The sequence below is a fragment of the Giraffa tippelskirchi genome, chromosome 9 (genome assembly GCF_054371585.1).
Source record: "Giraffa tippelskirchi isolate mGirTip1 chromosome 9, T2T-mGirTip1v1.2.pri, whole genome shotgun sequence".
Taxonomy (NCBI): domain Eukaryota; kingdom Metazoa; phylum Chordata; class Mammalia; order Artiodactyla; family Giraffidae; genus Giraffa; species Giraffa tippelskirchi.
Genome location: NC_137283.1, coordinates 119,881,071 through 119,908,910, shown reverse-complemented (window position 1 = coordinate 119,908,910; position 27,840 = coordinate 119,881,071). Strand labels below are relative to the sequence as shown.

General features: G+C 36.9%; 1 long non-coding RNA gene across 1 annotated transcript in view; it reads right to left on the bottom strand.

Moving 5' to 3' along the window:
* Window positions 1-1,570: 1,570 nt before the first annotated feature.
* The window catches only part of LOC145521823 (uncharacterized), an 85,336-nt gene continuing 59,066 nt past the window's right edge, over window positions 1,571-27,840 (bottom strand). Inside the window, exon 5 of the long non-coding RNA XR_014065717.1 lies at window positions 1,571-2,718. This is a non-coding gene — a long non-coding RNA (uncharacterized LOC145521823). The remainder of the gene's footprint in view (window positions 2,719-27,840) is intronic.

Genomic DNA, 27,840 nt, shown 5'->3' with positions numbered 1-27,840 from the left:
AAGACGCTTACTCCTTGGAAGGAAGGTTATGGCCAACCTAGATAGCATATTTAAAAGCAGAGACATTACTTTGCCAACAAAAGTCCGTCTAGTCAAGGCTATGGTTTTTCCAGTGGTCATGTATGGATGTGAGAGTTGGACGGTGAAGAAAGCTGAGCGCAGCAGAATTGATGCTTTTGAACTGTGGTGTTGGAGAAGACTTGAGAGTCCCTTGGACTGCAAGGAGATCTAATCAATCCATCCTAAAAGAGATCAATCCTGGGTGTTCATTGGAAGGTCTGATGTTGAAGCTGAAACTCCAATACTTTGGCCACCTCATGCGAAAGGTTGACTCATTGGAAAAGACCCTAATGCTGGGTAGGATTGGGGGCGGGAGGAGAAGGGGATGACAAAGGATGAGATGGTTGGATGGCATCACCGACTCGATGGACATGGGTTTCGGTAGACTCTGGGTGCTGGTGATGGACAGAGAGGCCTGGCGTGCTGCAATTCATGGGGTCACAAAGAGTCGGACACGACTGAGCGACTGAATTGAACTGATTTATAATGCCTCTTGCCATCCTCATCTTACTAGACATTATTTCTCTCTCATCCCCATGTGTTTCAGCAGGATTCCTGAAATAAATTTGCAGTTGATGCTTCTGAAGTCAGTGCCCCAAGAGCATAGGAGGACCAACACTTGCTGTGTTGTCTTTTCTCAGCTTTCAAATACCCCAGCCCTTGGATGTCTGCCATATCTTTTTCTGTATAAATATCTTGAACATAAGCTCAAATAATAGCATCATTTCCAGAATATCTATGACACTTTGAAACAGATCCAATAATTTGGAGTCATCCAAATTCACTCTCTGAGATTACATGTCTTCAGATTTCACTGGACACAAAACATAACTTCCAAACTAATAACAGCTAATCACCATTATACTGAAAATTCATCTGAGAAGTTAAAACTGGTACATAGAAGTATACTGGTAGGTATAAGTTTCCTTTTCATGTCAGTCTATAATGTCCTTCAATATTTTATTTTCCCAACTTTATCTGATCAGACATTCATCTAAAGAAATCTCTTTCTCCAATTTAATCAATTTACATTATTTTCATTCTTCCACTGCTCCTGTTTCAGTGGTAACCATTCTAGTTTCTTCTTGTAAACTTGATTCTAGAATACAGACCATTATATGTATAAGCCTTGTTAATTGTTTCTTTTACCTTAGGGTTTGTGATAATTTGTGTCAGTAAGTTATGTACTTTCTTCACTATAAGAAGCCTCATTCTTCCTTTTCATTTGTTTCTTAATAAAATCTACCTTTTTATGAACAATGCTATGGGTTGGATTTCTGAAATGAGATTCTCAGAGCTTTTATAACTTAACAAATCCAAAATGTTTGATGTCTTTTAGTGGCAAGCGACACTAGAGATTATGAACAAAATATAGGAATCAGACCCTGAAGACAGATCAGGAAAAAAAAAAAAAAAACAGAATAGGGAAAGGACTTAGGACAGCTAATCTATAGTGCCTGCTGACATCTGACACTGATAAGTCCCTTTCAGAGTTGATTAAGTCACATAGTGAAACAGAAAATAATTTTTATTGGCGATTCCTTTGGCTCAAAGTAAGTTTTTACTAAGCCTAAATGATGACCTTTCCTTTACACTGGTAATGCTCATTACAGCTCTTTCCACTTGGGAAAAGCTGTGCCCCAATGACAAGCTTTAGCAACCTATGCACAAAAGCCTGGGTGTAGCTAAACAGCCTGCATATTGATGAGGCTGGTGCTTTTGCTGAGGGCTTTGTTGTTGTTTAGTTGTAAATCCTCTCTGATGCTTTTGCCACTGCATGGACTATAGCCAGCCAGGATCCTCTGTCCATGGAATTTCCCAGACAAGAATATTGGAATGGGTTGCCATGCCCTCCTCCACGGAATCTCCCCAACCCAGGAATCAAACCTGTATCTCCTGCATTGGCAGGCAGATTCTTTACCACTAACCCACGAGGGAAGCCTGTTGTTGATGGCTTCAGGTATATAAATCCAGGTGGGGGAAAACTGCTATACATATACTGAAGAGTCTCACCAGGATGGAAATTCCATACGTCCTTCCTTTACAAAGGTATCATCAAAGTCTAAAGTTTCCTGCCTTGCCAGAAGCTTCAGTATGCATATATTTTTATGAACTTCCAATTTTACTAATTGACTGTATCTCAAGAGTTCAACTGATACACAAGATTTTGGAGTTTAAAGTGTTAGGGAACCATTGACCAAAACCACTTGCCTTGGCCAGGCACAATGATAACTGCTTGCATGAGGCACCTCACAATAGCAGGTGTCAATAAGGAAGGTGATGCGGCTGCAGAAAATTAACAGGGAGAATTCAGGACGGGCTGAAAGGAGGAAGGAGGAAAAAATGTGTCTTTCCAGCCTCCCAGAAACCCTGAACCTGGAATCCATCTTGGCTGAGAGACGCAGGCACCACCAAGAAGAATCCTGAATCAGACAGCATATGGGCCAAACAAGATGATTGGCCAGAAACGACCTGGAAACTAACCCCATTACCATAAAACCTGAGGCAGCAAGCCACATGGCAGAGTGGTTCTCCTGGGTCCCCTTACCCCTTCTTAATGAAGTCTTTCGCTTTGGCTGTACTTGTGTCTCCTTGAGCAATTCATTTCTGAGTGTTAGACAAGAGCTCACGCTCAGATCCTGGAAGAGGCCCCCGTTCCTGCAACAAAAGTGAACAATACAAATCAGTTCTGTTCCATATATGACTTCTGAACAAACTGATATTTCAAATAAATGACTGGAGAAGTGGGAGATAAAAATATCACCCTTATTTTATTAAAGAAATTTGGTTCAAAAAAATACAGCTAAATAAATTTATTAAAAAAAAAAAAAAATACAGCTTATAACCACAGGTAAAAGAGCCCCTAATCCTGACTGCCAAAGTTAAATGTTTATCTGCCAGCCACAGAAGGTTATGGGAAACAAAGTCATCTCTTTCAAGAGGAGATTCCTTTTACAATCACAGCACGGAGCAGTAGAACACACTTTCAGAGGTGTGTTTGGCTCATTAAAAAGGAAGGAGTTAGGAATGAGGATTACATATCCAGGTCCTTATCATACTTTATCATCCACCATAAGCTTCAGTGACCCAGGGTGAAAATGCCAGAAGACATAAGGTTTGATGTTAAATCCATCCATACACATGGTAAAGCAGCTACACTCTACAACATAGGCTGCAGCAACTACCAAGGTCAAATTGGAACAACGTTCTCAATGCTTAAAACAACATGTTCTAGTTTTTATTTGCATGGAACATGTGGTTTTAAGCACTGGGAACATTGTTCTATCATAAATCATATAGTTGATTCAGTTCATTGTACAGCCGTAACTAACACATTGTAAAGCAATTATATTCCAAAAAAAAAAAACAAAAACACACGTTCTGACCACCGAAACCTCATCTCTACATGTTATCTTTCCACTATCACCTTTATTGCTAACAAAGCTGGTTTTGAAGATTAGGCTGAGGAGAGAACCAATATCATGTCTACTATTATAAAATCCAGAATAAGATCAGTGTATCCACTAGACCGGCCTTGCCGAACCCAGAGGACAGACCTGTACTGTGATCCACACTACCTCTAGGAGCAGGGCACATGCTTTCCTGGCAAGTCAGTTTCCCAGAGGAATCAGGAGGAACTGAGTTGAGAAGGTACCATTTATTCTGCCCAGATTTATTGATCAAATAATCCCCACTTGCCTAGAGAAAGTGAATGAAGGGAAAGGGAAAAACTAAAATTGTTTAGAAAAACCTCTTTTCATGAAAGTCAGAATTAGCAAGATACATTTACTAGTCACAAGACTCCATTTTGTTCAAATTCATTGGCATAAATTGTTTTATACTTTCGTCTTACATAAATTTCTGGAAGCAAAAGCATTTTATTTAGTGATGAAGAGCAACATAGTGGTTAGGCAAAAGGGCCCTAGGACATACTGCCCCAAGTTAATTCCTGACTCATTGTGTGGCCTTGGTCAGATCTGTGTCCTTGGGCAACAGTAAACTGAGACTAGTAATAGTCTCTACTCTGTTAGGTGAGCGCAGATTAAATGAGTTTATACATGTGAAATACAAATTGCTTTTGTTATCTGTGCACTTTCTCTTAGCTTATTTATTTCTGTTGTTTTTGTTCAATTTGACCAAAGTTTATCTGATCAGTTTTTCAAAAACCTTTGCTATTTTCAAAATTTTACTCTGTTTTGCTGCATCATGGCATGCTGTGCCTGCTCAGTAGCTCAGCTGTGTCCGACTCTTTGTGATCCCATGAACTGTAACCTCCAGGCTCCTCTGCTCATGAGATTTTCCAAACAAGAATACTGGAGTGGGTGGCCACTTCTTCCTTCAGGGGAACTTCCTGACCCAGTGATCCAACCCGCATCTCCTGCATTACAGGCAGATTCTTACTTCTATTTTGGTATGACTTTTCTGTTTATCTTTCTTAAATTTATATATTGAATGATTATTATCAATAATTTTCAAACTTTCAAAAATTTCCATTTCAAATACCTGCATTTAAGTTTGTAAATTTTCCTCTAAACTGTTATTTAGATTCATCCTAATGTTTTAATATCTCATATTTTCATTGCTATTTAAAGTATGTCTTAATTATTTTCTTATGCTCCAAAATCACTATGGGTGGTGACTGTAGCCATTGAAATTAAAAGATGCTTGCTCCTTGGAAGAAAAGCTATGACAAACCTAGACAGCATATTAAAAAGTAGAGACATCACTTTACCAAAAAAGATCCATATAGTCAAAGCTATGGTTTTTTTCTGTAGTCATGTATGGATGTGAGAGTTGTACCATAAAGAAGGCTGAGCACTGAAGAATTGATGCTTTCAAATTGTGGTTCTGGAGAAGACTCTTGAGAGCCCCTTGGACAGCAAGGAAATCAAACCAGTCAATCCTAAAGGGAATTAATCCTGAATACTCATTGGAAGGACTGATGCAGAAGCTGAAGCTCCAATACTTTGGCCACCTGATGTGAAGAGCCGACTCACTGGAAAAGACCCTGATGCTGGGAAAGATTGAGGGCAGGAGGAGAAGGGGGCAACAGAGGATGAGATGGGTGGGTGGCATCACCGACTCAATGGACATGAGTTTGAGCAAACTCTGGGAGACAATGAAGGACAGGAAAGCCTGGCATCCTGCAGCCCATAGAGGACTGCAAAAAGAGGTCACGTCTGAGCAAGTGAACAACAACAACAATTTTAGCTCATTTTTTTGATTCCTGAATTTCTTATAAAAGTTATTTTTCATTTTAAATATGTGGACTTACTTTACTCTTTGGTTTCTCACTCTAACTCCTTTCCAATTTTACTCTTAAGATCAGAGATGGAGGTATGATTCACATTGTATTCTAGGTATTGTATTCTGTAAAATCAAATATCCATTTCTAAAAGAATGTAATTTTTGTCATAGTTATTTTTATCTATTAATAAAGTTATCACCAATAAAGAGATATATGAGTATATCTATAAACATGTATGTACAATTTGCATTCTTACAGTCTCAAATGCGAGCATATCTAAACTATGCTGCTTACACTGCATATTTTTTACTCAAAATAACTAGATCTGCAGACAAAGCCACATGATTTAAAAATATAAAACAGAAAAAAAATATAAAACAGCTTGTGAGCATATTTTAAAAGTAGGTATTAGAATGAATTTTCTATCATTTGTTTCAAAGTGAAAACAAAATAAAACATTTGCTAACCACAGATAAAAAAGAGCTAAAAATAGGGCTTCTCAAATTGCTACTAGTATATTTCTATTTATTTCCTCAAATCATCATGTTCAAGTACTTAACAAAAACAGATCTTTAATAAATATTGAGTATAGAGATATTTAAAATTTTTCTATTATTAATATGTACAACCAATGAGGATATGAAAAACTAAACTTAAGTTTATGTTCTTATGACAAAAATAAATACAAAACAAAAATGGAAAATTTACGATTTTCATGTTAGTCATACTATCCTCATAGAAGTCTATAATCTTTAGAACTTTATTTTCCTTTTTATAAAATTGGATTAAACTCAGCTTCATTGAGGTAGATGTAGGAATAAAGGTACATAGATTGATAAATCCCCAATGATGAATACTGCTAAACTGTAAATCTGATGAGTTTTAATACTTTGTGTTTTTAATTCAAGTTTTTTGCCCAAGAAGATATGTCACGAAATTATAGTGAAAAATACATATTTCTCCAGAAATCTTTACATCACTTCAAGCATATTTTTAAAAGGGATTCCTTCAGGTTATCCTGGAGAAGGGAATGGCTACACACTCCAGTATTCTTGCCTGGAGAATACCATGGATGGAGGAGCCTGATGGGCTACAGTCCAAAGGGTCGCAAAGAGTCAGACATGACTGAGCAACTAACACTCTTCAGGTTATATATTCCTGAGAAAATCTGAGCAAGGGACAAGCACTTTTTTCACCATATGATAGCAGAAAAACAAAAAAAACCCACATTAAATATGTAAAATGCACATAGAAACTTAAATTTCATTTGAGCTCAATCTGCAAAACCCATTCATATAATCTGTCAATTTTTGGATTTTATTTCATTTTAAAGTGGTATATGAGACCTGATAGAGCATTTACTTCTGCACACCTTAGTTTCCTTAGTACCCTATTATGTGTGTTGAGTTTTGCTAATGTCTCTGTTGTCCATTCCAGTAGGGCCTCTGTTGAACTATTTTCTATCATATTTTCCCATTTTAATTCCCAACTCCCCTTAGATCACTGGTTGCTTAGCTTGTAATCTGTTTACCTTTTAACTACCAGAAATCCCCTGAACCACCATTTGTTCCCAAGCCCCTGTCTGATATTATAAAAGGTAGCTACAATTCCTTGCAGTTGCAACCTTTTCTAAATTATCCTTGTTGATGTCTTTGTTTGGTGTAAGAAATAATTTGTGACCTCATGCTGTATTCCATCTTAAAATGATCCATCTCTATTTGTTTTTTGTAACATTGTTACCATTTGTCTAAAGATAAATGCCTATCTCGGGCTTCCCAAGTGGCTCAGTGGTAAAGAACCCGGCTATCAATGAAGGAGACACAGGTTTAATCCCTGGGTCGGGAAGATCCCCTAGAGAAGGAAATGCCAACCTCCTCCAGTATTCTTGCCTAGAGAATTCCATGGACAGAGGAGCCTGGCAGGCTACTGTTCATGGGATCGCAAGAGAGTCAACATGACATAACGACTAAACCACCACCAGTATTCTTGCCTGGAGCATCCCATGGACAGAGGAGCCTGGTGGGTTACAGTCCATGGAGTTGCAAAAGAGTTAGACATGACTTAGCAACTAAACAACAACAACAAATGAGTATCTTTCCTTCTTGCGTATATAACCCACCCAGTGCTTATACTCTGGTGCTCAAAGGGCAATGGTTGAGGACCAAGGCACTGTTCCACTTTGCAGGAAGCAAGACTCCTCTTCAGAAAGCAGTAGAAATTCTGGAGGTATAGAATGATCATGGGTACTGACATCAAGGTTCTACCATATCTTTGTCTCTACTTTGAAACCTTCAATGCCCCCAAATCTACATTTGTACAATGAAGGTGATGCATTCTTACATCGGAGCAGCATTTAATCAGTAAAATAGTAAATACTCTAAACATTCCAAATAGGCTGGGCTTCCCTTAGTAAATGATGTACTTACAAAGTGCTCCATATTCTCATCAGTATTCTGGTATTGCCCATATTTTTTTTTTTTAACTGTAGCCATTCTAACAAGCATGTGGCAGTATCTTCAATTTTTTTCTCATGGACAAATCCCCAAATATTTCATAGTATATTCTCACTACAACTTTAAATTACAATGTGTTACAAAGATGGTTTCTTTTTCAATAGAGTTTTTCATTATAATCCATATATTTAAGAGACTGAGAAACTCAAATTAACCCTTATTTTTGCAGTTGAAGGAAGAAGATAGTGTAAGAACACCATAAATATCTCATAGCATAGAAATGATTTTATTGATCTTTAAGAAATAACCAGAATTTACACCTACAAGATTTTCTTGGAATCACATTCACTTTGAGGTTTTATATAAATTACACATTTTCCTTTTAGAGAGAACAAACTAACAAACACTAAATATCTTCTAAGTTTGCAACGACATGTCACCATGGACTTAATGCAAAGCAAATAAACTTATAATAAATTTGTTAACCTTTATTTTTTTATCCAGACACATAATGTTCTGTAAAGATAACCTTTCAGATGAGTGTGTAATTTAATGATAGAAAATAGTTCTAAAGTCTCTTTGCTTCCCAAAGCACGTTTTAAAAAGAATGATTCAGAAACAAAAATATAAACTAAATTAAAATTAGGTGGCAGATGCATTAAGAAAATCATTTTATTGAAATAGTTACTATGACTCATATTCTGTGAAGGAGTTGGATGGATTGGAAACTCAAATTGCTTGCAAACAGCTATTGATGCTAAATATTGGTAAAGGTCTCATCTAGTAAAACTACAAGTGTAAAAAGATAAAGCTGTGTTCTGAAAAGAGATGAAGTGAAGGGCAATCAATACTCATTCTTTTGTTGTAGACTTTGAGAGAAATCTAGAAATAATTGAGCATGTGGCACTAAAATCCTCAACTGTTTTTTAGTCAATGAAACGAGTATCAAATTAAGAATAGTTTGACTAGAAATCCAGTCAGAATGTTTTAATACGTTTATTAAGAGAAGATGTAATTAGGTTCCAAGACATGTAGATATATTTCACATGTTAAGGAAGCTAGTATTGAAGGAATTAATACTGTTGGAACTCAGGGATTTCTGGAGACAGGAAAAGTCATTTTAAATATCACTGGGCTAGTCACAGTGGCAAGATACTGAAGAAGAGGAAAAAAATAAAAAACAACAACTCTGTCAATTTAAAGACTTTCCCTCACCTTTTCAATCTCAGTCCTTCCCGTTAGATATCAAAAGAAATTCAGAAAAAAATTGAGCCAGTAAGAGTTTAGGCTTGCACTGGATTCTGATTTTTGGGAAAACATTTGATAACAATGCAGCATGAGTGGTTTCTGCATGGGCAGTGGTACCCGTGGTGATAGAGCAAAAAGTCTTTGGAGCCAGACTCCATAGGCCATTATTCTGGCTTTAGCACTCTCTATATGTGGCCCAGAAGGGACCATGTAATATCACAAATAGCCGAAAACTTGTTTTTTTCATGTGAGATGAATATACCTCAGTTATTAAGCTGACACAAGAATTAAATGAGAGAACTGATATGGATTTCCTAGTGTATAGTAAGTGCTCAAGAAATATTAGCAGTTTGAATGTTGACATTTATTATTTCGACAGATGCAAGACAGTCTGCCAGGCTGGATATTTTCCAGTTCCATTTATGTCTTTACTGACAAGTTTATTGTAGAATTCAAACAACTATATATATATATATACACATATATACACCATGCAATCTGGCAACCATAGTTATGTCAACATACCTATACTCAGCGTACTGCTGCTGCTGCTAAGTCGCTTCAGTCGCGTCCGACTCTGTGCGACCCCATAGACGGCAGCCCACCAGGCTCCCCCGTCCCTGGGCTTCTCTAGGCAAGAATACTGGAGTGGGTTGCCATTTCCCTCTCCAATGCACAAAAGTGAAAAGTGAAAGTGAAGTCACTCAGTTGCGTCCGACTCCTAGCAACCCCATGGACTGCAGCCTACCAGGCTCCTCCGTCCATGGGATTTTCCAGGCAAGAGTACTGGAGTGGGGTGCCATTGCCTTCTCTACTCAGCATACTAAATTGGTGCAAATTATGAGGCTTCATATGATCAAGAGAAGTTAAAATCAGTAACTACAGTCATCTGAATGTTCTGTTTATGTTGATTTTGCCTTGGTTTTGGCAAACTCATTATATCTGAACCTAAACCTGTTGAAATATGAGATTAGGGTTTATCTTCCATATTGTTGACAGGGTTTTAAGTTAGTTTTTCTTCAATTTGTTTCCTCTTTAAGAATCTGTTTATCAAATATTAACTCTCCAAGTGTTCTCTGATGTCAGCACCTGATTTGGGGTAAAAGTGATATTATATTTGCCCATTAGATCTAGATCAACAAATGCAATATATCTAAAATATTCTTATTTTATATAGAAAATGGACATTCAATAAGTAGAAATATAATGTGAAGATATCTTCACAAAGATCATGTATCATACTTTTTGTCAACTTATAGACCTTTCTATAATAACTTAGTCCACACCATTGCATCAGTAAGCACAGTATTCTGCATATAAATCAAGCATGATTTCTTGACAGAAAGATATTTGAGTTCTCAGGGTTCAACTTTAGATAAATAAGTTATAGGAGACTATGTAAGTGGTTGCCAAGGGGTAAGGGGGAAAAGGAATGATTAGAGTTTGGGATTAGCTGATGCAAGCTATTATTCATAGGATGGATAGAAAACAAGGTCCTACTGTATAGAATAGGGAATGATATTCAGTATCCTGTTATAAGCCATAATGGAAAAGAAGATGAAAATGTGTATAACAAAAAAAGCCCTAGAAGATTAGAATAAAACTACAAGGACCTCAGAGGAGTGCTGTTTAATCTATTTTTATTTAAAATAAACTGCAAACATTAATAATACTTCTCACTTAGTATTATTAAAATTAATCATATTTTAGGAGCATTTGGCAATATGTTTACATTTTGTCAACATATGTTAAAATGCACTTAACAACAATGAAACTGGAAAATCATTGTTTTGAGATGACTTAGTCACCACATTTTTCTTAATTATTTCATATCTCATTTTTCTCTTCATGGTTCTGGAGCATCTAAAAGCAGATTCTGCTGCTTCCTTTGTATTTTAGTGCCTCTTCTCCTCACAAAATGCTTGATTTGTACTTCAAATTGACATTCTTACGTGAGCAATTAAAGATGATGCTTTTGACAGTTAATGATGGCTTTAGCCTAAAACTAAGCAATTCTTGAATCTTACTCTACCAATAACCTTTAACCATCACTCCACTTCCCTTTTGGGCTTCTCAGCTGGCACTGGTGGTAAGGAATGCACCTACCAATGCAGGAGACAAAAGAGACACAGGTTCAATCCCTGGGTAAGGAAGATCCCTTGAAGGAGGGCATGGAAACCCACTCCAGTATTCTTGCCTGGAGAATCCTATGGACAGAGGAGCCTGGCAGGCTACAGTCCATAGGGTCACAAGAGTCAGACACAAATGAAGTGATTTAGCATGCATGCTCTACCTCCCTTCAGCCCCACCATCAGTGTAAGAATCTAAAGTAGCTATTTACAAAAATGAGTTGCTGAATAGGAATCAAAGTACCACTTTCAATAGCTACTAAAGTTTTGGAAACTTCAGTGTATACTTCTAGGTTAGGGGTGTAGGTGGCTCTTGGGTAAGGATCAAGTAAGACTTTCTATTTACTCATTTACTCAAATTTAATTCTTGGACCCATCACACTCTGGCTTACTTGTGGAGAGAAAGAGAAATATAGACAACTAATATGCATAGAAATTTCTTGAGAAACTACTTCCTTGGAAAATGTTGGGCTAGAAGTGAAATAAGAGAAGAGAGTTACAATTCATTGTTCTAGCTGATGGCAGACCTTATCTATCTCTGCTCACTGCGTGGATGAAGAACGAGCAACGTGGACAACATTTGAACACTGCCCTTTGAGCACAGGAATCCCACCACTTACATTCATAGCTCCATCAGTATTTGATTTGCTGCTCAATCAAATTGGAAATATGTTTTCTCTTGAAAGTGATTTAAGAAGGAAACATCAAACTTCCTGGAGGCAAGAAGGGTGATAAAGACGGTTTCTTTGTAAATTGTATTAGGACTACTGTTACTGTTTATGAATTCCTTACCTCCATATATTTTTAAACTATTTGAAAGAAGTAAGTTTTTTTTTAAAGAAATTAAATAACTAATTATATTTTTTAAAGGTCACGTACTACAACCCAAACTGTTAATGTGTTTGGTGCTTTTCAAATGGATAACTGGGCCTGGTCTGGCCCAATGAGTTCTGGAACTTCTTAATCATCCTAGAGGGCAAAATGACATCAGGAAGATACAAGCCTTTGCTGTACAGGAATTTTGCAGCAGACTTAGGTGTTTCCTGTTACATAATAACTCATCAAAATGGAACAGTAAAATAGGGTTTAAGTGTTTTATACATGTATATACATACATACACACACACACACACACACACAGCACGTGCGTGCTCAGTAGTGTCTAACTCTTTGAGATCTCATGGACTGTGGCTTCTCTGTCCATGAGATTTCCCAGGCAAGGATACTGGAATGAGTTGCTATGTCCTCTTCCAGGGGATCTTCCTGACCTAGGGATTGAACATGTGTCTCCTGAATCTTCTGCATTGACAGGCTCATTCTTTACCATTGAGCCACCTGGGAAGCCTATGTGTGTATATATGATTTATATTAATTTAGTCTCAAATGTAATATATTATTAACATTCAAACATTTCCAATCTCAGAATCATCATATGCTTGACAAAAAGCTCAGATTTGAAAGTACAGTTCTCCCAGTTGAGGAAGGTGCTGATAAAGATCCATATTTGGGGATCCTGCATGGCTATTTGGTTAAAATCCCATTCATTCCATGAGTTCTTACATATGCAGTTGACTCCAAATGTTATTCTACCACTTGACTCATCAGTTCATCATAAGCCAAAACTAAAAATATCCATAAAGTGGATGAAGGACTCAGAGAACTGAAAATAGAGCCTTGAAGACTGACTGAAAAGAGTAGATGAAAATTACTTTCTGCTGAACAAAGTATTAAAGAAAGAAAGCAACAATACAATAACAATGAAGGTGGCACAGATTCAATCCTTGGTTGGGGAACTAAGATCCAACTTGGGGTATGGCCAAAAAAACCTTAAATTAACAATAATAAAAATTAAAATTTAAAAATTGAGGTCATTTATGAATTCCATAAATATATTGACCATATTTCTAACTATAATGATTGACATATTCATAGTATATAGTATTTCTTCCCATTAAAATTTTTAACATGTAACCAATCATACTTAAAGAAGAAGTTTAGGTAAGTTATACTTCACATATGAGAACTTAAAGATTAGAAAAAATATAGATAGTATGAAAAATGTTTGTTTTAATAATTAAAATTAGAGTTAGTCATAAGTATTGTTGAAATTGATGGATTTTTTAAAACATTTACTCTGACAATTGCTTGATATATACTAGTGACCGTTCATGTATTGATATATGTATACATACTACTTAGAATAAAATCTTGCCTTGGAGAAAGCACAATAAAACATACAACAAACTTAGGTTAATAGATTTATGGAGAAAAGTTATGCAATAAATGTAAAGATAGATCTTATAAATAAAATCTTACAGATTAGATTCCCTCAACTGACACCAAATTCTTCATAGTCATTTATAGTTGAAACTTGAATGCTGATAAAATGCCTAAAGTTCATACTGTTAGAGAAGACTATATGTTATTGTTAAGAGCAAGACTGATCTACAATTACATTACTATATTAAATTTAGCATATGACTACAAATCTTTTTTCCTCTTCACTTTTAATATGCTTCATGAAGAATAAACAAAATAAAATGCATTAATAAAGGAGGTAAAATAATGTTGTTCTCTCAACACTTGTCTTTTAAAATTATTTGAGAAATGACTTGAGTCACTCTTGACTAAATCTCTAGTATTAAAAATCATAAACTTCCTAAAATTTAAAACATATATTAAAAATTCTTTATAGGAATTAAAGACTACTTTGATGATTTTCCCCAAAACTCCATGCTATAATTCTTGCTATTTAACATGCAACGTCTACAGGGTATTTAATAGCTTATTGTCTTGATATTTCCCTAATGCATAGCTGAGTGACTTTTTATTTCCTTCTTTAGGCTTTTGTGTTCTTTATTCAGAACAATCATTAATGAAGACAATTCTTTTTAAAAGCTCTTCACTTACTTTAAGAATCCAGGATAAAACACAAATAAAGTCTATTGTTCAATGGTCAATACAATAACTGGTTGGTGTAACATATGTTATGGAACCTATGCTCTGATACTCAATGAAATTCTGTTTACTTCTGGTCACCAGCTGACTCTCTGCCCTGTGATGGGCACATGAAGAAAGTCTGTCAGTGCTCCATTTCTCAGGATTCAGTTCAATTCAGTTCAGTTCAGTCGCTCAGTCATGTCCGACTTTGCAACCCCATGAACCGCAGCACACCAGGCCTCCCTGTCCATCACCAACTCCCGGAGTCCACCCAAACCCATGTCCATTGAGTCGGTGATGCCATCCAACCATCTCATCTTTTGTCATCCCCTTCTTCTCCTGCCCTCAATCTTTCCCAGCATCAGGGTCTTTTCCAACGAGTCAGCTCTTTGCATCAGGTGGCAATGCCAAAGAATGCTCAAACTACAATTGCACCCATCTCACACGCTAGTAAAGTAATGCTTAAAATTCTTCAAGCCAGGCTTCAGAAATATGTGAACTGTGAACTTCCAGATGTTCAAGCTGGTTTTAGAAAAGGCAGAGGAACCAGAGATCAAATTGTCAACATCTGCTGGATCATCGAAAAAGAAAGAGCTCCAGAAAAACATCTATTTCTGCTTTATTGACTATGCCAAAGCCTTTGACTATGTGGATCACAATAAACTGTGGAAAATTCTGAAAGAGATGGGAATACCAGACTATCTGACCTGCCTTTTGAGAAATCTGTATGCAGGTCAGGAAGCAACAGTTAGAACTGGACATGAACAACAGACTGTTTCCAAATAGGAAAAGGAGTACATCAAGGCTGTATATTGTCACCTTACTTATTTAACTTACATGCAGAGTAAATCATGAGAAATGCTGGGCTGGAGGAAGCACAAGCTGGAATCAAGATTACCGGGAGAAATGTCAATAACCTCAGTTATGCAGATGACACCACCCTTATGGCAGAAAGCAAAGAAGAACTAAAGAGCCTCTTGATGAAAGTGAAGGAGGAGAGTGAAAAAGTTGGCTTAAAACTCAACATTCAGAAAACTAATGTCATGGCATCCGGTCCCATCACTTCGTGGCAAATAGATGGGGAAACAGTAGAAACAGTGAGAGACTTCATTTTTCTGGGCTCCAAAATCGCTGCAGATGGTGATTGCAGCCATGAAATTATAGATGCTTACTCCTTGGAAGGAAAATTATCATCAACCGAGATAGTATATTAAAATGCAGAGACATTACTTTGCCATCAAAGGTCCGTCTAGTCAAGGCTATGGTTTTTCCAGCAGTCATGTACGGATGTGAGAGTTGGACTATAAAGAAAGCTGAGCACAGAAGAATTGATGCTTTTGAACTGTGTTGTTGGAGAAGACTCTTGAGAGTCCCTTGGACTGCAAGGAGATCCAACCAGTCCATCCTAAAGGAGATCAGTCCTGGGTGTTCATTGGAAGGACTGATGCTGAAGCTGAAACTCCAATACATTGGCCACCTGATGCGAAGAGCTGACTCATTGGAAAAGACCCTGATTCCCAGGATTAGAATTATTAAGTACTGAGCATTGGGGAAATCAGAGCCCTCTGGCTATCATTCCAGTACTTAGAGAAAAGAGCAAATTTTATATATATGTATGTATATCTATGAATATAGGCTATGCATATGGTGGAAAAATTCTATAGAATACAATGTGTCAATATCTAACAAAATTGCATGGACATTTTTACTTTGATCCAGAAATGTTACTTCTAAGGCTCTACTTTGCATATACACATCTGCAAACACAAAATAATAATAAACAGTCCTGTTTACTGCACTGTTATTTGAAATAGCAAATTTTGGATAAAAACTAAATATCTATTCATAAAAGACTGATTAAATAATTTATGCAACAGCCACACAATGAAGTGCTATTCATTTAATATAATAAAAAGATAATTAACTTTGACATTATATGGAGTATTTTCCAGCTATATCAAGAGTTTATATAGTATGATATCCTTTGTGTAAGAATATAGAGGAAATTATGTATGTATTTCTTCTTATATGCACATATATGTCAGACATGACTTAGTGACTGAACAACAACAAATTATCATATGTAATATATTACACATAGAAAGAATGATAAACAGTGATTAAAGCAAAGGATTAATTTGATGGTAGGCATAAAGAAGATGGAAAAGATGAAGAGATGGAGGTGAGAGTTCACACATAAATGGCAATGAATAAATGTGGAGGAATGATAGAAAAATAAGCATTTACAACCTCTAAGGTAAAAGTTGAGTCAGACAAGCATTGTCAATAGATGCTGAAACTGTTGTGTGAAGAGTTGTCAGAAAACAGGATATTTCTACCTCTTCAAGTTAAAGCGCAAGAGATTTCTAATTAATTACTAACAAAAATAAATGATTAGTTACAACTAAAAGATTTGGTGGCCAAACTTTGTATTATCAATGATGAGACAGCTTGACACAATGTTCTTATTCTTGTGAAACAGTAATAAATATATAATAACACCTCTGTACTGTTTTTGCCAGAATTATTAACTTTAATCTATTCATGTGAAAACAATTATAAAAAACAAGAATATGATGCATTTAACAGACTAAAGCCCTAGACTTATCAAAAAATTCAATATTATGAGAAATTTAGAAGATAGTGGGACAGTTCAACATTGAAAAAAAACAGAAGTTAAAAAAATAAATATAATTTACCAACTGCAATTGGTCCTGAAGTTTTACCAAAAAATTCTAAAAGACATTTCAAGGACAATTAAGACATATGAATGTGTGAAAATATAAAGTAGACATCATATATCTAGTGGTGAATCTATATATACAAAGAGGATTTTTCTAACATAATTATAATATATATATGTATATATATATGTATATATATATATATATATTCTTCTCCATCCTCTACCTTCCCATCCCACCATTTGCTCAAATCCCTATAGAGGACATCATTGCAAAGTTGACATTTAAATTAAGAGACATTACAAAAATTAAACAATTTATGAAATATTTTCTTAGCGGGTTTACTCAAATATGCTGCTGCTAAGTCGCTTCAGTCGTGTCCGACTCTGTGCGGACCCCATAGATGGCAGCCCATCAGGCTCCCCCGTTCCTGGGATTCTCCAGGCAAGAATACTGGAGTGGGTTGCCATTTCCTTCTCCACTGCATGAAAGGCAAAAGTGAAAGTGAAGTCGCTCAGTCATGTCCGACTTTTAGCAACCCCATGGACTGCAGCCTACCAGGCTCCTCCATCCATGGGATTTTCCAGGCAAGAGTACTGGAGTGGGGTGCCATTGCCTTCTCCTTACTCAAATATAGATGTTAGCAGAAAGTCTGTCTGCAAAACTCTCATCTCCAAATGCCTCAACATCCCTCAGGAGCACTGCATCATTCAGGGATTGGAGTTGTAAGAGAAACAAAAACAAATCACATGGCCCAAATCTAGAAGAGGACTGACATTGTAACACCTAGGCTACTGAAATTGAAAAAGAGAATGCTCCCCACCCTTATTAGAATTTTTTTAACTTAAAATGTGAGAATGAGGTCTGAGCAGTCAAAGCCAACAGCTGTCGACTACAAGTGTCATGGCAATTTCTGGCCCCAGAACTGCACACTATTTTCTTTACATTTTGTGACTTCAAATAAGCCACATGAACAATTTTTGGAGATTTAAATTTTCTCTTCTAATCAGTATTCTCCCGTATACTTTTATTTTTATAGAATGAACTATCTTTGATTACAATTTTCTTGATTTCACATTCATCTTTATTGAGTGCACACAAGTGATACTTGTTCATTTTAAATTATAAATCTTTTTCTGTATTAATTTATTTCTCATTATTTTCCTGTTATTCAATTTCTAGTCATATTTCTACAGAGTTAAATTAATGTTAAGGGTGAGATACTAACCTCCAAAGCAAAGAGATTTTGATTCAAGGATGATTCATCTTTAATAAAGAACAAAGTTGTCACAGTAATACATTAATTTTCTGGAGCGCAAGGTGCCTTTTACTCTAGCAGCAACATATATCCATCACTTTTACCCTTCATTAGTGAGATAAAATAGTTCTTGATGGGCATGAAAGAGCACTATGTTAATAAATGATCATATTTCTGTTCACATAAAATGAACAGAAAATATAAAAATCATCTTGTAAATATGAGTTTTAAACTTGCCTTATTAGGGTTCAAAAAATTCATGTCCTTAATTCATTATGTTTTTCAGTGATTCATATATACTATTGATCCATTGATCCTTCTGAATTTTTTTCTTTTATAGAATTACATCAAGGAACTTTTTCTTCATAACAAGGCAATCCTAAAATCTCAAACCTCACTGTTTAGTTCTCACTCATCTAACACACGCAGACACACATACACATTATACAAAGCGTGATGGTTGGCTTCATTTGGCTGGGCTTTTTCTGGATTTGGTGGGTTGTCACTGGGTCTTACTGTGTTTGGCTTTGCTCCATGTGAGCAAGACTCCAGGCTGAAACATCAAACACTACAACCTACTTTTGTAATGGCAGAAGGTAGAAGTTCAAGGTGACTGACAGAAAGTTGCATACTTCTAGTAGCTTCTGATAAGATGAAATGTCTGTTATATCATTTCACATTCCCTTGGCCAAGACAAGTCACATGTTAAAGCTCAACATTGTTGGGGCATAAAATTATACTTTTCCCATGAGTGGAGGCAGGTGTTGGTAAGTGGATGGTGAATATTTGGAGACTAATAGTATCTACCATAGAAGGTAGCCAAGAAGCTAATTTGTTTACTGTCTTTGCAACCCTATGGACTGTAGGCCACCAGGCTCCTCTGTCCATGAGATTTTCCAGCAAGAATAATGGAGTGGGTTGCCATTTACTTCTATAGGTGAATATGCTTGTTAGTAGATAGGAAACTATTCACCTACCTACTAATTTATATGCACATTGTCTGAATGTCATTCAGATTTACCCCTATCTATTTGTGAATGCTATGAGATGTATAAACGAGTATTCCAAAAACTGGTATCTTGAGAGACTTAAAAAATGACAGCAGCAGCAACTTGGCACATTTATATACCATAAGAGTAATGAACAAATCTATTTATTTGTAAACATTTCACCTTCAAGTGCCTGCCCTTCAGCCACACAGACATGATTTGAAGACTTTTAAACATCCAGGAATTTAATCACAAATATCTTCTAGCAGCTGGCCAGTAATAGCATTTCTCATTGTCTCTCTTTTTTCTTTTTCTTCTCTCAAAAATACACCAAGTATGAGAAAAACCACCAGAAGTCACAAATTGCAACCTTGATAAACGCGGTGCAGTCTCAGAAACAGATGGAGGTGTGTGAGGCTCTGTGCATTCCATGATGCTGCTTTTCTCTGGTGTGATCACAAGAGGTGATGATCCTGGAGCCCATATGCTGGTTCTGCAGTACCACCCAGAGCCTCACCTTCTGTGTCCTGTACTCTATTCAATGAGTGTGAAAACATTTAAACCCTGCTAGGCATGTGTTTTTGTTTTTGTTTTTTTATGATTAGTCAGTAGTGAAATGAAACGGGCCCTGAAGATAGTAAATCAAATTTAACAAGGAACCAGAAACAATTCTCCCCCCGAGACAAGGCTAGCATTTTGTATAAGTACAATCACAGGAGAGCATGGTGACTATGTAAGATGAGTGTGTTCAAGTTAAGTCACTTCAGTCATGTCCAACTCTTTGCGACCCCATGGAGTGTAGCCCTCCAGGCTCGTCCGTGGGATTCTCCAAGCAAGGACACTAGAGAGGGCTGCCATGCCCTCATACAGGGGATCTTCCTAACTCAGAATCAAACCCGCATCTCGTAGGATGGCTACCACTAGCACCACCTGGGAAGCCCATGTTAGATGCAAGTTGAGGCAAATTCCAAGATTGAACTGACTTTAATGATAATGGCATACTAAGATGCAAACCTAGAAGAAAAATCTTCTTGAGAGCAAGAATTTTAGCTACATCTAGTCCATGTAAGATCTATTCTACCACGTGAAGTAGGTGTTTTAGAGTCAGATGATTTACATTTAAGAATGGAGAAAAACAATAAGAGTAAATTAAATAGTACTAGATCAGAGATTCTAAGTAATCAACCAATATTATAATCATAGGAATCAAGGAAAGATGTTATTGACCAGGGATGAGACAGCACATTGAATTTTTAATATTACAACCTGTTTCACGCATCCACATTTAACAACTGCTAGGTAGATAGATACCCAGAGGAGTTTAAGGATGAACACAAGTCACGATCCAGTAGGTCTTCTTCCCTACATAACACATAGAATGTGGCATACACTTGGGGGAGAATTAGGTTTGTTAAGGCAATTAGTCATTCTTTGCTACATGCATATACTTTTTAAAAGTGGACAGTGGGATAGTGAATTAGAGATAAGGATAGAAAAACTGTTTACAATCTCAAAAGTAAGTAGGACAAATATAAGTTTATTATTAAGGGCAAGGATTGTGTCTTTCTCATGGGTATTATGGCTCCATTGTTAAACCTTGCGAGATGTGTGTGCAGGCATGTCCAACTCTCTGTGATCCCATGGACTGTAGCCCATCAGATTCCTCTGTCCGTGGGATTTCTCAAGGCAAGAATACTAGAATTTGATGCCATGCCCTCCTCCAGGGGATATTCCTGACCCAGGGATCAAACCCAAGTCTCCTACATTACAGGTGAATTCTTCTCCACTGAGACACCAGGGATTCCTGCTAAACTTTATTAGGTAACTAACAAATATTCACTGAATAAGATGAAATACAAAACAGGAGGAATTAGAGTAAAATTCTTATTCCCCAATACGCCAAGAGATAATGGGCATGATTTGGCAGAATCATGGAAGAGAAATCCATGTGGGAGAAATTTTTAGAAAATAGAAGGCATATTATGCATAGCATTTAAATTTTCAGTGTTTGAAAAATAAAGGCTAAATCCCCAACTTTAAGTTCAAGATCATAGGCAAAGAGAAGTTCCATAAGTTTATTTAAGTGATTAAAGAAGTATAAATACCCCCTAAGGAACAGCATCTTTGAGCAATATGTAGCTTGAGTTGTAAAAGAATGACTGAAGGTAGAAAAATGACTTGAAGACTCATAAGTATTCCGGCATCAGTTGAAGAAGGACTAGTGTAGATCATGGGAAGGGAATGCAATGATCAGACATAGTTTTGAGAAAAAAACAATAGAGAGTACCAGAGATCCCAAGCAGCCATCTACATTATAATTGAAGTAAACAAGGAAAGATGTTTTATTGGCTGATGAGATGGTTAGGAGAAGGTAGCATACTGAATTGTTAATATTATAACTTCTTTTGAGCACACAGATTTAACAAATGCTATCATTTTGCTATGGACTTCCCTGGTGGCTCAGATGGTAAAGAATCTGCCTGCACTGCGGGAGACCTGGGTTCAATCCCTGGGTCAGGAATATCCCCTGGAAAAGGGAATGGCTACTCACTACAGCATTCTTGCCTGGAGAAATCCACAGACAGAGGAATCTGGCAGGCTACAGTTTTTGGGGTCATAAAGAGTCGGACATGACTGAGTGACTAACACACACACACACATTTTGCTATATTTGTTTAAATTTTCTTTTAAAGAAATAAAACATAACAGATGCCTTTGAAATTCCTTCATTTCATTAATTTTCCCCATGATCAAAGGCAGGCATTAAATTTGATTCATGTTTACAGCTTATGCTTTTTTACCTTTATTAAATCTGTGTGATTTCATAAAGTATTGATTATGGTATTTAAAATTTATCTTTTATTTTGCAGCTTGCTTTATTGAACTCAGCATTTATGGTTATCCATGTAAATATTTGTGATATAGGCATATGTTGGTGATATTGAGGGTTTAGTTCTAGACCACCACAATAAAGTGAATCACACAAAGTCTTAATTTCCCAGTGCTCATAAAAAATATGCTTACACTATATTGTGGTTGTTCAGTCACTAAATCGTGTCTGACTCTTTGTGACCTCATGCACTGCAGCACACCAGGCTCCTTTGTCCTCTACTATCTCCCAGAGTGTGCTCAAATTCATGTCCATTGAGACGATGATGCTATCTAACCATTTCATCCTGTGTCACTCCCTTTTCTTTTTGTCTTAAACTTTTCCCAGCATCAGGATCTTTTCCAATGAGTTGGCTCTTCCAATAAGGTGGCCAAAGTATTGGCGCTTCAGCTTCAGCAACAGTCCTTCCAATGAATATTCAGGATTGGTTTCCTTTAGGATTGAATGGTTTGATCCCCTTACAGTCCAAGGGATTCTCAAGAGGCTTGTACAGCACCACAATTTGAAAGTATGGTCTTCAGCACTCAGCCTTCTTTATGGTCAAACTCTCAAATCCAAACAAGACTATTGGAAAAACTATAGCTTTGATTATAGAGACTTTTGTCAGCAGAGTAATCTCTCTGCTTTTTAATATGCTCTCTAGGTTTGTTATAGCTTTCCTTCCAAGGAATAAGCTTCTTTTAATTTCATGGCTGCAGTCACTGTCTACAGTGGTTTTAGAGTCCAAGAAAAGAAAATCTGTCACTGCTTCCACTTTTTCCCCTTCTATTTGCCATGAAATTATGAGACTGGATGCAATGATCTTCGTTTTTTGAATGTTGAATTTTAAGTCAGCTTTTTCACTCTCTTCTTTCACCCTCATCAAAAGGCTCTTAAGTTCCTCTTCACTTTCTGCCATTAGAGAAGTTTCATCTGTATATCTGAGCTTATTGATATTTCTTCTGGCAGTCTTGACTCCGGCTTGTGAGTCATCCAGCCTGAGGTACTCTGCATGTAAGTTAAATAAGCAGGGTGACAATATAGGGTCTTGTCACACGCCTTTCCCAATTTGGAACCAGTCGGTTTTTCCAAGTCTGTTTCTAACTGTTTCTAACCGCATACGAGTTTCTCAGGAGACAGGTAAGGTGCTGTGGTCCTCCAGTCTCTGAGAATTTTCCACAGGTTTTTGTGATCCATGCAGTCAAAGGCTTTAAAGTAGTCAGTGAAGCAGAAGTAGATGTTTTCCTGGAACTCCCTTGCTTTCTCCATGATCCAACGAATGTTGGCAATTTAATTGCTGATTCTTCTGTCTCTTTGTAACCCTGTTTGTACATCCAAAAGTTCTCAGTTCATGTGCTGCCAAAGCCTAGCTTAAAAGGATTTTGAGCATAACTTTGTTAGCATGTGAAATGAGCACAACTGTACAGTAATTTGAACATTCTTTGCCATTGCCTTTCTTTGGAATTGTAATGTAAACTGACCTTTTCCAATTCTGTGGCCACTGCTGAGTTTCCCAAATTTGCTGAGATGTTGAGTGCAACACTTTCAGAGCATTATCTCTTGAGATTTCAAATAGCTCAGTAGGAATTCTATCACCTCCACTAGCTTTGTTTGTAGTAATGCTTCCTAAGGCCCACTTGACTTCACACTCCAGGATGTCTGGCTCTAGGTGAGTGACCACACTATCATGATTATCCAAATCTTATCCTTTAAAAGGTCTTATTAAGACCATTTTTGTATGTCTTCTGTGTATTCTTGCCACCTCTTCTTAATCTCTTCTGCTTCTGTTAGGTCTTTACCATTTCTGTCCCTTATCATGCCCATCCTTGTATGAAATGTACCCTCAATATTTTCAATTTTCTTGAAGAGATCTCTAGTCTTTCCCATTTTATTGTTTTCCTCTATTTCTTTACATTGTCCATTTAAGAAGGACTTTTTATCTCTCTTTACTAATCTCTGGAACTCTGTAATCAGTTAGTTATATCTTTCCCTTTCTCCTTTGCCTTTTGTTTCTCTTCTTTCCTCAGCTATTTGTAAATCCTTCTCAGACAACCACTTTGCCTTCTTGCATTTCCCTTTCCTTGGGATGGTCTTGTTCACTGCCTCCTGTACAATGATATGAACCTCCATTCATAGTTCTTCAGATACTCTGTCTACCAGATCTAATCCCTTGAATGTATTTATCACCTCCATTGTATAATCATAAGGGATTTGATTTAGGTCATATCTGAATGGCCTAGTGGTTTTCCCTACTTTCTTCAATTTAAGCCTGAATTCTGCAATACATTTTGATTTCCTAGTGCATATTAAAAATATGTTTATACTATACTCTAGTCTGTGCTTCCCAGGTGGCACTAGTGGTAAAGAACCTGCCTGCTAAAGCAGGAAACATAGGAGACACCAGTTAAATCCCTGAGCTAAGAAGATCCCCTGGAGGAGGACATGGCAATCCACTCCACTGTTCTTGCCTAGAGAATCCCATGGACAGAGGAGCCTGGCAGGCTATGGTCCATAAGGTCACAAAGAGTTGGACAAGACTGAAGTGACTTAGCGTGAACACGTACTCCAGTCTATCGTGTGTTCAACAACATTATGTCTAAAAACACAATGTACATCACTTAATCAAATATAATTTATTGCTAAATAATGCTAACCGTCTTCTGAGCCTTCGTTAAGTTATAATCTTTTTTACTGGTGGAGGGTCATGCTTAGATGTTGATGGTTGCTGACTAACCAGGGTGGTGGTTCCTGAAAGCTGAGGTGGCTGTGGCAATTTCTTAAAATATGACAGCATTGAAGCCAGCCATATCAATTGACTCTTCCTTTCATGAATCATTTCTCTGCAGCATGCAGTGCTCTTTGATAGCATTTTACCCACACTAGAACCTCTTTTAAAATTGGAGTCAATCTTCTCAAGTGCTGCCACTGCTCTAAGCTTACTTTACGTAATATTCTAAATATTTGTTGTCATTTTAACAGTCTTCGCAGTTTCTTCACCACAAATAGTTTATTTTCAATAAGGCACATTCTTTGTTCATTAAGAAGTAATTCCTTGTCCATTAGTTATATCATGAAACTGCAGCAAACCATTCACATCTTCAGGTGCCACTTCTAATTCTAGTTTGCTTGCTATTAATATTTCCACCACATTTGCAGTTACTTCTCCCACTGAAGTCTTAAATCCCTCAAAGTCATCTATGAGGGATGGAACCAACTTCTTCCAAATCTTCTATTAATGCTGATATTCTGAACTCTTCCTATGTTCTTAATGATGTCCAGAATAGTGGATATTTTTCAGAAAGTTTTCAATTTGCCTTGCCCAGATCCATCAAAGCAATCACTATCTATGGCAGTTGTAGATCTATGAAATGTATTTTTAAATAGTAAAACTTGGAAGTCAAAATGACTGTTGGATCTATGTGCTACAGAATTGATGCTGTGTTAGAAGGCATTAAGTCAGCATGAATCTTGTACTTTTCCATTGGAGCTCTTGGGTGATCAGGTACAATGTCAATGAGCAATAATATATAGAAAGGAATCACTTTTTTTCTGACCAGTAGAACTTAACCGTGGGCTTAACATATTCAGAAAACCATGCTGTAAATAGATACGCTGTCATCCAGGCTTTGTTGTTCCATTTATAAAGCACAGGCAGAGTAGACTTAGCATCATTTTTAAGGGACCTAGGATTTTTACAAGGGTAAATAATCATTGGCTTTAACTTAAAGTCACCAGGTGCATTAACCCATAACAAGAGAGTCAGCTTGTCCTTTGAAGTTTTGAAGTCAGGCACTGACATCTCCTCTCTAGCTGTGAAAGTCCTAGATGGCATCCTCTTCTAATAGAAGCCTGCTTTATCTACATTGAAAATCTTTGGTTTAGGGTAGTCACCTCCATGGATTATCTTACCTAGACCTTCTGTATAACTTGCTGCAGCTTCTACATCAGCACTTGCTGCTTCATATTGTACTTTGATGTGATAGAGATGACTTCTTTCTTTAAATCTCATGCATCAGCCTCTTCTAGTTTTAAACTTTTCTTCTGCAACTTCCTCAACTCTCTAAGTTTTCATAGAATAAAAGAGACTTAGGATCTTGCTCTGGGTTAGGCTTTGGCTTTACAGAATGTTGTGGCTGGTTGATTTTCTATCCAGGCCACTAAAATTTTCTTCCTATCAGAAATAAGACTGTTCTGCTTTCTTATCATTTGTGTGCTCTCTGGAATATCATTTTTAATTTCCTTCAAGAACTTTTCCTTTGCATCCACAGTGTGGCTGTTTAGGGCAAGAAGCCTAGCTTTCTGCCTATCTTCACCTTTCATATGCCCTCCTTACTAAATTTAATCATTTCTAGCTTTTGATTTAAAGTGAGAGATGTGGGACTCTTCCTTTCATTTGAACAATTAGAGACCACTTTAGGATTATTAATGGTCATAATTTCAATACTGTTGTGTCTCGGGGAATAGGGAAGCCAAAGGAGAGAGAGAGAGAGAAACAGAGTTATAGCTGGTTGGTGGAGCAGTTAGAACGCAGACAACATTTATCAATTAAGTTAATCATCTTATATGGGGGTGATGTGTGGTACACCAAACACAATAGTAACATCAAAGATTACTGATTATAAATCATCATAACAGATATAATAATAATTTAAAAGTTTAAAATACTGTGAGAATTATCAAAATGTGACAGACACAGAGTGAGAAAATGCTGTTGAAAAAATGGTACTGATAGACTTACTTGGTGCAGGGTTGCCACAAAACTTCAATTTGTAGAAAAATGCAACATCTGAGAAATACAATAAAGGTTTGCCTGCACAAGTCTCATTCAGTCTGATTCATTCACTGTTATTGATTTATTGACTTTGTTTATGGCATCTTGGGTTTTCAATTGTAACGTCTAATCTGTTCTTATAGAGTTTGTAGTTTGAGGGTCTTATCTAAGAGATTCATGCTTGGCTTGAAGTAATAGTGCTTCTGGTTATTATTTGTTTATTGTGCTTATTGTTTTAAATTTACTTCTAAAATGTGGAACTTAAATAGAAAATTATTTATAGTATGGTATGTAAGTTGTTGCTGTTTAGTTGCTCAATCATGTTCGATTCTGTGACCCCATGGACTACAGCACACCAGGCTTCGCTGTCCTGAGCTTGATCAAACTCATGTGCATTGAGTCAGTGATGCGATCCAACCATCTTGCTCTCTGTCATCCCCTTCTCCTCCTGCCTTGAGTCTTTCCCAGCATCAGGGTCTTTTCCAATGAATCAATTCTTCACATCAGATGGTCAAAGTATTAGAGCTTCAGCTTCAGTGTCAGTCCTTCCAATAAATATTCAGGACTGATTTCCTTTAGGATGGATTGGTTTGATCTTGCTGTCCAAGGGACTCACAAGAGTCTTCTCCAACACCACAGTCCAAAAGCATCCATTCTTTGGTGCTGAGCCTTCTTTATGATCCAATTCTCATATCCATACATGACTATGGAAAAACCATAGCTTAGACTATATGGACCTTTGTTGGCAAAGTAATGTCTCTGCTTTTTAATATGCTGTCTAGGTTGTCACAGCTTTTCTTCCAAGGAGCAAGTGTCTTTTAATTTCATGGCTGCAGTCACCATCTACAGTGATTTTGGAGCCCAAGAAAATAAAGTCTGTCACTGTTTCCATTGTTTTCCCATCTATTTGCCATGAAGTGATGGGACTGGATGCCATGATCTTCATCTTTTCAATGCTGAGTTTTAAGCCAGCTTTTTCACTCTCCTCTTTCACTTTCATCAAGAGGCTCTTTAATTCTTCTTTGCTTTCTGCCATAAGGGTGGTATCATCTGCAAATCTGAGGTTATTGATGTTTCTCCCAGGAATCTTGATTCCAGCTTGTGCTTCATCCAGACCAGCATTTTGCATGATGTACTCTGCATATAAGTTAAATAAGTAGGGTGACAATATACAGCATTGACATAGTGTTT